At 49.1% G+C, this 9,938-nt stretch overlaps 1 long non-coding RNA gene across 1 annotated transcript; it reads right to left on the reverse strand.

Moving 5' to 3' along the window:
• Positions 1-232: 232 nt before the first annotated feature.
• On the reverse strand, positions 233-8,854 carry LOC143109810 (uncharacterized). Its single transcript, XR_012983974.1, has 4 exons — positions 8,696-8,854; positions 8,288-8,562; positions 8,111-8,199; positions 233-262 (listed from the first exon to the last, which is right to left on the reverse strand). It is a non-coding gene; the product is annotated as an uncharacterized LOC143109810 (long non-coding RNA).
• Between the last annotated feature and the right edge of the window lie 1,084 nt (positions 8,855-9,938).

The raw sequence follows: 9,938 nt of genomic DNA on the forward strand, positions 1-9,938 counted from the left end.
ATAGTCTTAAGTTTCATTTAGATGTCTTGAAAAGGTCTTAAAAGTCTTTAAATTTGCACTTGGAAAATGTGCAGATACCCTGAGAAAGACCGTTGGTTAGCTAGCTCATTTAAAACATTTTTTACCCTGCCTCTTAAAAAAATCGGAATCGAGAATCGTTAGGAACCGGAATCGAAATAAGAAATCGGAATTGGAATCGGAATCGTTCAAATTCAAACGATACCCAACCCTAATCATAGATCAGTGCACCACCAGAATCCCCCTGTGTAGAGAGAGAGAGAGAGAGAGAGAGAGAGAGAGAGAGAGAGAGAGATGAAAATATATTTTGTAAGTGTCAGGATCCTCACCTGGACTCCCCCTACCTGTCAATGTGATGACAATTCTTTGTTTTGTTTTGTTGATCTAGCCATGTGCTATCATGTGCCCAGTGCCACGCCCATAACCTTATTTGGGCAACTTCCTGTCTTTGTTCTTTTCCCTCCATTTTGTCTGTTCACCTGTCCCTTATTGTGTCAATCAGTTGGGTATTTAAACGCTGCCTTTTTAGTTTAGTTTGTTGGATCGTCACAGTTTATGCTGTTAGCTGCCTGACTTACTTGTGAGTAAAAGACTAACTTTTCTACCAGTTCTGGACCCTGCCTGTTTTGACCAAGCCTGCTGCCTGTTGTTTTGGATTGTTTGCCTGAACCTGTCTCTCTGTCTGTCTGTCTCTCTGTCTGTCTCTCTGTCTGTCTCTCTGTCTGTCTCTCTGTCTCTGTCTGTCTGCCTGCCTGTGAACTCTGCCTGTCTCTGACCAAGTCCTCTGCCTGCCCTGTCTGGATTGTTTGCCTGTACCTGTCTGCCTTTGAACTCTGCCCGTTCCTGGACTGTGTTTTTGCCTGCCGATTGAATTAAAAGCTAAATAAATTGTTTCTCTGCGAGTTCAACTGGATCTGCTCTTGATTTCCAATCTGTGTTCTGACAGTAAGATAGAACCTTAAGAGAAAAAGAGCAATTAGATGTAGACATATGACTAGGAGGCTCCTTCATTGAGGAAAGGGAATGAATACCCTCCCTAAAATTTCAGAGAAAAATAAAAAATATATAAAGTGAATTACTAATCTGATAAATTACTGTTAATATTACTATTTTTAACACTTTGAATGAACAAAAGCGTTCCCCTAGGTCAAAATGCCAACAGCACCCCCTATCGCAATTGAAAATAACTGTATGGAGGATCTTCCTCCTCAAGCCCCTCATTGAAGTCCATTATAAATGCCTCGGACCCCAGCGGCTCGTGAATCACGTCGTTTTCAATGGCCAAGGGAGCAAGCTCCTCCATACAGTAATTTTCAATTGCGATAGGGGGTGCTGTTTTTAGCGGCAACGGTTCAAGAATGTTATCTGCAGTCAAACTACGAATCTTGTGTTGAACGGAAAGCTTGCTTTTTGCTCGTGAAATAAACAGTACAATGGAATAAGAGGACAATCTCAAATCTTTTATACATTCAAATACACTGATAATGTTTATCAAAGCAGGAAGACCAGCTCCAAAAATTCATATTCCAAAACAAGATGGTAAGTGTAGGCTACTGAATGCTACATAGTCAGACAAATAGGCTACTCATGGCTAACTGGTAATGTTAGCACAGAAAACAATCAGCCATAGCCTACTGCTGGCCTGTCACATACGTGGACAGTTCACTTGGTGATAAAACATTTTTGGATAGTTATGCGTTGTTATAATCATCCAAGTTATGCCTTAACTAAACAATTGTTAAATAAGGTTCTTGTTATGTTCTTGTTTTCACCGTTCTAAATGTATCTTTGGATGGTAACATTGTTAATGAATGTTTCAGACCATGATGTATTCCTTTAATGACGTCTTCAATAACATTTGCCTTTCGAGTATGCTTTCATAAATTCCCACTTAGCTATTACAACCTGTCTTTAAATTATAGCGATTTGGCTTTAAAAACAAATACAAATAACAACATTTAAGGTCTATTTTTAATGGTAAATAGTTACATGGTTTTATAAAACAAGTGTCTATTTTTATTATTATAGACTTTTCTGCCAATGTATTGTAATGATCTGAGCCTAGCTGTTATGACTGTACTCCCATAATGCTGTGTGTGTGTGTGTAATGTTGATGTTGGGTTTAGTATGAGTAATGGCGTTTACCTTGTCATGTATGTGTTAGCTGGTATAGTCTTTCTTTATGTTGTACCTCATGTGTTTACCCCGTGTATTGTATGTGACTACCCTGTTTGTGTATCGTGCTTGTTTAATTGACCTCCCTTGTGTTGCCTGTTTAATGACGTTCGTGTGTTTTTGGTGCGTAACCAATAAAGACCAATTTGAGACAACCTTGCAGATTGTTACATTGGTGTCAGAAATGGGATGACGACCCCTACTGGACGGGAGGAGAAAGCTGCAACCGATTACCTGGCGATGATGAGTTTCCTGCCAAGACGGCTCTTTGACAGCAGGCTCGCCCATGGCCACCTGCTGAGCCCAGCAGACGGAGCCAGCCTGCAGCGTGACCGTGATGAAGAGACCCGCCCCCGGCCACAGGAGGAAACGAACCGGGCTGATGGCAGCATCCCGCCACTTGAACCCGCTCCACACGGGATCGATGGAAACCGGCCAGTCCTCGGTGCGACGGCGGCGGTAGAAGGGCGCCCCAGCGTAAAGTTGCCTCACTACAATGGCGAAAGGCCGCTGGCGACATACCTGGTACAGGTCCGGCTGGCAGCCGAGCTGAATGGCTGGTCGGCGGAGAGAACGGGCGTACAGGTGGCGTTGGCCCTGGAGGGGGAAGCGCTACAAGTATTAGAAGACCTGCCACCGGCGGAGCAAGTAAGCTGGACCGCAATCGAAGCAGCTCTGCAACGACGATTCGGCCAGAGAATCTTCAACAGCGATGCCAGAGAACAACTCGCTTCCAGACGGCGACACAAGGACGAGAGACTGGGCAAGTTCGCGGCTGACCTGCAGCTGTATGCCCAGCGGGGCTACCCAACATACAGCCAGGGTCTACATGAAGAGATGGCACTGGAAGCGTTCGTGCGAGGCATCCACCCAGAGCGGCTAAAAGAACACCTTCGCCTGAGCGCCCCCAGCTCGCTGTCCGTGGCGCTCGCGGAAGCCGAACGGGTGGAAAACATCTTCCGCACAACAGAGTCGCGGCATTGCGTAAGCCAGACATCGATGGAGGTGACGCGGCAGACCACGGCACAGCCACCACAACGGCGCCCACGCGAGTGGAAGAGGCCGGCCAGCGGAGACGGATGCCACCGGTGTGGCGAGCCGGGACACATCGCGTGGTACTGCCCAGCCCCGGCACCCCTTACGCTCGCACCCCAGTTACTAGAAGAAGATGGCACGGCGGGAGGGGCTATGGATTGCATACGGCTGGGCCGGCTCAGCCAAACCAGAGGACTGTATGTGGACTGCACGCTAGATGGGACTCGGTGTCGCGCCTTGATCGATACTGGCTCCACCATCTCGCTTGTGCGCCCCGGTCTCTTTTCTTTTTGAAGAAAAGATCAAGGAAATGGCCGCGGCAGGAGTAATAGAGCCAAGCAGTAGTCCATGGGCTGCGCCGGCTGTACTCGTCCGGAAGAAGGACGACTCGTGGCGATTCTGTGTTGACTACAGGCGCCTCAACCAGGTAACCCGGAAAGACTCCTACCCGCTCCCCCGCATTGACGATGCGCTGGACAGCATTGCCGGCTCCTGCTGGTTTAGCTCGCTGGACTTGCGTAGTGGCTACTGGCAGATTGAGCTAGCCCCGGAAGCTCGCCCGAAGATGGCGTTCACCATCGGGCAAGGGCTGTGGCAGTTCCGGGTACTTCCGTTCGGCCTATGCAACGGGCCAGCGAACTTCGAGCGACTGATGGAGCGTGTCCTGGCGGGCATTCCACGAACATGCTGCGTGGTTTACCTGGACGACATCCTGTGTCATGCAACGGACTTCACCGGTGCCATAGGACATCTGGAAAAGGTGTTCGACGCAATACGAGGTGCTGGGCTCAAACTGCACCCGAAAAAGTGCCACCTGTTCCGGAGGCAAACCGGGTTCCTGGGCCATGTCGTGGGGGCCGCCGGACTGGCCACCGACCCAGCTAAGGTGGAGACGGTGAGGCGTTGGCCTGTTCCACGCGACGGTGCTGAGCTGCGGAGCTTCCTGGGCCTGGCGTCATATTACCGGCGTTTCATTCGGGACTTTGCTACAGTCGCCAGCCCGCTGCATCAATTGACGCACAAAGGCCAGCTCTTCGAGTGGACACGAGAGTGCGACGCGGCATTCTGGCGGCTGCGGAGGGCGCTATGCGAGGCCCCAGTGCTCGCCTTCCCTGACCCTCGACTGCCGTTTATCCTGGACACCGACGCCAGTGACGTGGGCGTCGGCGCCGTCCTCTCACAAGCAGGCGAGCAGGGCGAGCAAGTGGTCGCATACTTCAGCCGCTCACTGGACCGAGCGGAGAAGAATTACTGCGTGACACGCAGAGAACTGTTGGCTGTGGTGGTGGCAGTGCGCCATTTCCGAACCTACCTCTACGGCAAACGGTTCCTGCTGAGAACGGACCACGCGTCACTCACCTGGCTGCTGAACTTCAAAGAACCGGAGGGCCAGCTGGCTCGCTGGCTGGAGGCGCTCCAGGACTACGACATGGAGATTCGACACCGGGCGGGTCGCCTTCACGGCAACGCGGACGCCCTGTCCAGGCGTCCGTGTGCAGCAGACCAGTGCCAAAACTGCCACCGGAGGGAGGAGAGGAGCCTGGCCGCGGCTCAACCGGAGCCCGTTCGTCGGCTACAGGCTGCATCACCGCTGGCAGAGAGAGAGAGTCGCTGTTTTCAACGCTCACCAGCGTCGCGCCAACGAGAGGGTCAACGCTCGCCAACAGCACGCCAGCGAGAGACTCAACGCTCGCCAGCGCCGCGCCATCAAGAGAGCCACCGCTCGCCAGCTTCACGCCAGCGAGAGAGACAACGCACCGCAGCCCAACGCCACAACACAGCACTGCAGAGCGGCAGCTGAGGCCATGGACGCGCAGTCGCCGGTGGACGTGATGTCGAGGGAGGAGATCCGGAAGGCGCAATCGGAGGACGCCACGCTTGGCCGAGTGTGGTCATGGATCGAAGCCGGTCAGCGACCGCCATGGACTGACGTATCAGCACTCGATCCAGAGACCAAAGCGATTTATTCACAGTGGCCGGGAATAGTAGCACGTCAAGGACTGTTGTATAGACACTGGCGAGTCCCCGATCGACAATCTGACATTTTCCAGTTGCTGGTTCCTGCTGGATTACGAGCCCGTGTACTGGAACAGGTACATGGGGCTGTGGGGGCCACTTCTATTGGCCGGGATGCAGGCTGGACGTTGAACTGCATGTTCACTGCTGTGACGCCTGCACAGCGAAGAAGGGCCCCACGCGACGCTCGCACGCTCCGCTGCAGCAATACGCAGTCGGGGCTCCCATGGAGCGGGTAGCCGTCGATATCATGGGCCCACTGCCAGTCACAGAGCGGGGAAATCGCTACGTGCTCGTAGCTATGGACTATTTCACTAAGTGGCCGGAGGCGTATGCAGTGCCAGATCAGAGTGCCCACACGACAGCGGACAGACTGGTCACTGAGATGTTCTGCCGGTTCGGGGCACCGGAAGAGCTCCACAGCGACCAAGGGCGGAATTTCGAGGCGGAGGTGTTTGCTGAGGTTTGCCAGCGCATGGGCATCCGGAAAACGAGAACGACACCTCTGCATCCACAAAGCGACGGGCTGGTCGAACGGTTTAACCGGACGCTAGCAGTGCAGCTGGCCATATTGGCCGACCGCCGACAAAAGGACTGGGACTTACACTTGCCCCTGGTGCTCTGGGCATATCGCACAGCGGTGCAAGAGTCAACGAAATGCACACCGGCAGCTCTGATGTTCGGGCGAGAGCTACGCACGCCGGTGGACTTGGTGTTCGGTTCGCCTCCGGAAGCGGAGATTGGAGGTAAGCCAGGGCTGGAATACTACAAGCAGCTACGCGAGAGACTGAAGGGAGTACACGAGTTGGCCCGGCAGGCTATGAGTGAAGCTGGCATACGTCAAAAGCGAGCTTACGATACGCGCTGTCACGGCCAGGAGTTCCAGACCGGCGATAAAGTGTGGGTGTACTGCCCGGAGAGAAAGAAAGGCATTTCCCCGAAACTCACTAGCCAGTGGGTCGGGCCGTGCGATGTCTTAGAGAAGCTGTCTGATGTGGTCTATCGTGTGAGACTGATTAAGTGTCGGAGAGTTGTGGCTCTCCACCGTGATCGACTGGCCCGAGTTAGTATGAGTAATGGCGTTTACCTTGTCATGTATGTGTTAGCTGGTGTAGTCTTTCTTTATGTTGTACCTCATGTGTTTACCCCGTGTATTGTATGTGACTACCCTGTTTGTGTATCGTGCTTGTTTAATTGACCTCCCTTGTGTTGCCTGTTTAATGACGTTCGTGGGTTTTTGGTGCGTAACCAATAAAGACCAATTTGAGACAACCTTGCAGATTGTTACAGTATTACACTGAGCAAAACCTCCAGACTTTCCGTAATTTTGCACATCTGGAAAACAGTATTTCATAACTACACCTACATATCTTCCCTAACTTCCCAGACCTAAATTTACATTCATTTACATTTACATTTATTAATTTAGCACTATTATCCAAAGTGACTTATATATTTAAATTATATTACAAAGTCCATTGTCCCTGGACGAATTGTCCCCCCCCCCCCTCCCCCCGAGAATGTCAGAACAGCATTTATTGCACAACATTGGCAGTTAAAATGCTACATAGTACATACTGCTGCTATAAATGTGTCTGGGTAGGCGGCCTACATACTCTATTGTTCACATATGCCACCAACACAATCACAACCTCACATTTGCCACTAACGCCAATCAGGCAGACATTCCTTCCTCCGTTATTTTTTTAACCACCAGCCGCCACTGCTAGTCATTAATAATATGATTCAGTACAGTGAGTAGAACTATCTCAGTATCTCTGTGGTAATGTACTTTGTAATGTTTCAGCATTCCTTTGTGTGTCTTCCATGCAACAGTGGACAGTTTAGAGATTGGCATTTATCCCGGTGCATTTTCAAAAGTTCCGTCTACTACACAGAAAGGCAAAATGGAGAGAACTGCAACGTATAGCCTACAACTAACATATTGGACAAGATCCTAAAATGGTTTATTTGTGGAATCGAGGAATGGGGTTTGGGCAATGTGAAAATGTGGTTTGGTTTCTACAAGCAAAGGGAATGTACTTGTACTATCCTTGCTAAACGTTTAGGGCCAGAATTTGTTTGTCAACATGTAGCATGTGGGAGCATTGAGCTGACTCGATCATCAATGATCAATATTTGTGGTTAAAGCCTTGCCCACAGTGTTAAATTAGCATTGAGCTGACTCATTTATATTTGTGGTTAAAGTCTTGCCCATGGTGTGTCCATATCTGCACATTAAGGTTTTGCCCATGGTGTGACCATACTGTAATAGCGCATTTATTTGTGGTTAAGGTTTTGCCCATGGTGTGTCCATATTAGCACCTTTTATTTTGCCGAGTTACTAAATTACCTTTGGTTGGACCTAAGACTGCACTGCCCCATCATTCAAACGAGGGCCCTTAATATTACTGAGATCTCTCCTTAGTTTATACTGCTTCTCCAAGACGCAGTTAAGCTCAATTTAATATCAATGAGATTTTGCCCATTTTCTCCAACTTCAGAGAAATAGCCTTCCTATTGTCTTGGTACAAGTCAAATTTAAGTTCAAGTTAAGGTATCAATATATGCTATCAATATAATGCAAGACAAAGAAAAGACATTTTCGAGACAAGATGTGTTCTAATGGGTTTTAGGCACACAAGTCTACGTCCTAGTAGAAATAGAACAAAATTGGCTGATTGCAGATTGCAAGAACTGTTTTTAGATCAGCACTACAATTACATCATGTGTTTGTGTCTCAGTCTCGACCTGTTTCTGTGTGCGTGTACCTATACGTGTGGTTGTGTGCGTGCGTGTGCTTGCATACAGTGTGTGCGTGCATATGTGTTTGTGTGTGTGTTGTGAAGAGGTGAAGGCCACTTACACTACAGGCATTGTCATCACCCTCAGTGCAGAGTAGTTCTCCACATTTCATCACCTTCAGGTCCCCACACATGGCAAAGGGTAAACTGTCTGTGGAGGGTTGGGCAGAGCTAGGCATCAGCATGTGTCAACAATTAGGGATCACAAGATTTTTTGTGTGTGTGTATGATTTCTTAACCTTTATTTAGTGTTCCACCCTGTCTTTGGACATTGGTGGCTTCCTTCCAGCCAATGAGATGTATATGGTTGTCGGCCGCCGGGTTGGTGCATGCCCCCTTGGCTGGCATGCTGATGAGCGGGTATTTTTTTTGCCGTTTGAGCCATAAGGGCTTGTTCAGTTGCAGCAACATGATGTTGTGACTACCAGGCTGATCGTAGGTATACTTTTCCTTGATCTTGTACACGGCCCGTTTCTCGAGCTTGAGGTCTTGACCAATCACAGCCACCAGATCACTGCATTTGGCAAGAAGAAAAAGAGTTATTCCCTTTGCTGCCTGTCAGTCAAAGCACCTTGACATACATAGGACATATACTGTATTACACCAACCAACACCCCACAACCCCACACACACCCCAGGCTCCTTACGGATGGTCACAGCTGGCAGCGGTCAGCACCCAGTATTGGTCAACGAGGCTTCCGCTGCAGCGGATCTGGCTCGGGGTCTTGCTTTTGGGAAGCTGTGTCATCAACAGCACCTGGTGATTGGACTCCTTGGTGGTGCACTCTGTCCTGGCTCCACCTGGCTTCGCCTGGCCTCCATCGCCATCGCCCCCACCTCCTCCACCCTGAGACTCTTCACCATCACCACCATCATCGTCTCCCCCCTGGCCTTCATCACCCCCATCATCTCCCCCCTGCTCCTCGTCCTCCTCCTGCCCCAAGACAATTTCTAGCTGCCAGCCTTTGGAAGGAGGCAGGGAGAGACCGCGTAGATGAGAAGCAATTTAATTTGATTTACAGTGAAACGTTACATGTAGTTTAAATCTATTAAACATAGCAACAATCAATGGTTTTGGTTGTTATGGCTGTTTAAGATGAAGTTTCTTTGTTGGATATGGGCTTAAGTAACAAAGTATGAAGCATACTAGGTATACTATAATGTTAATTATGCTTGTCTTAATATCTTTATTACACAATACAGTACAGAAATTATGGAGGCCTGAAGGTGTCATTGCAAGATTGTTTTGTATATTGAGAGAATGTGAGCTCATTTGACTAAATTGCGCTCTTAATGTAGTAAATAATGCGCTAATTTTACTAAATTGTGCTCTCAATTCACTAAATCATGGTTAAGATGACTGCCTCTCAGTCCTCTGGGTCGGAACCTGTCAGATCTAATCTTGTCTCCCGTTTCATTGCTTCATGGTCTCCTCTCTCCTCCCTAGCTGCCGGTCCCTTGTGCAGTCATCCCTACTCTCCCCTCCCTCTGTGTAGAGCCAGTATGCATATGGAGGTGGGTTGTTGTCAAGATAGGAAAAACAGCTTGTTACCCTGGTGCCACTTGTCACTGATTGGATGGTTCCAAACAGTGCATCCTAATCTCTGGGTGCGATGTAAATTGCCCCTCCGAGTGCTCCGAGCATACCCTGATTTGTTAAACCATGCTTAAAATTAAGTGGTGCAACATAGCTCGAATTAAAGCAAGATTCATTTAATACTTGTTGGTGGAACCCACCCTGGATGCCTCATGGATTGTTTACTTTTGTTTACTTTATTTTATTAGACAAGCAAAACAGCTTTAATGATGGTTCTCAGAAAAGAAGTTCTCCCAAAACACCTTTTCCTTTTTTAGCTTCATCAGCAGGTGTAGTTGTGCAAAAGTAAGACT

The sequence above is a fragment of the Alosa pseudoharengus genome, unplaced genomic scaffold, assembly GCF_046254945.1.
Source record: "Alosa pseudoharengus isolate Yale_2024_CS ecotype anadromous, Long Island Sound unplaced genomic scaffold, YU_APseudo_1.1 YU_APseudo_1.1_scf_7, whole genome shotgun sequence".
NCBI lineage: Eukaryota > Metazoa > Chordata > Actinopteri > Clupeiformes > Clupeidae > Alosa > Alosa pseudoharengus.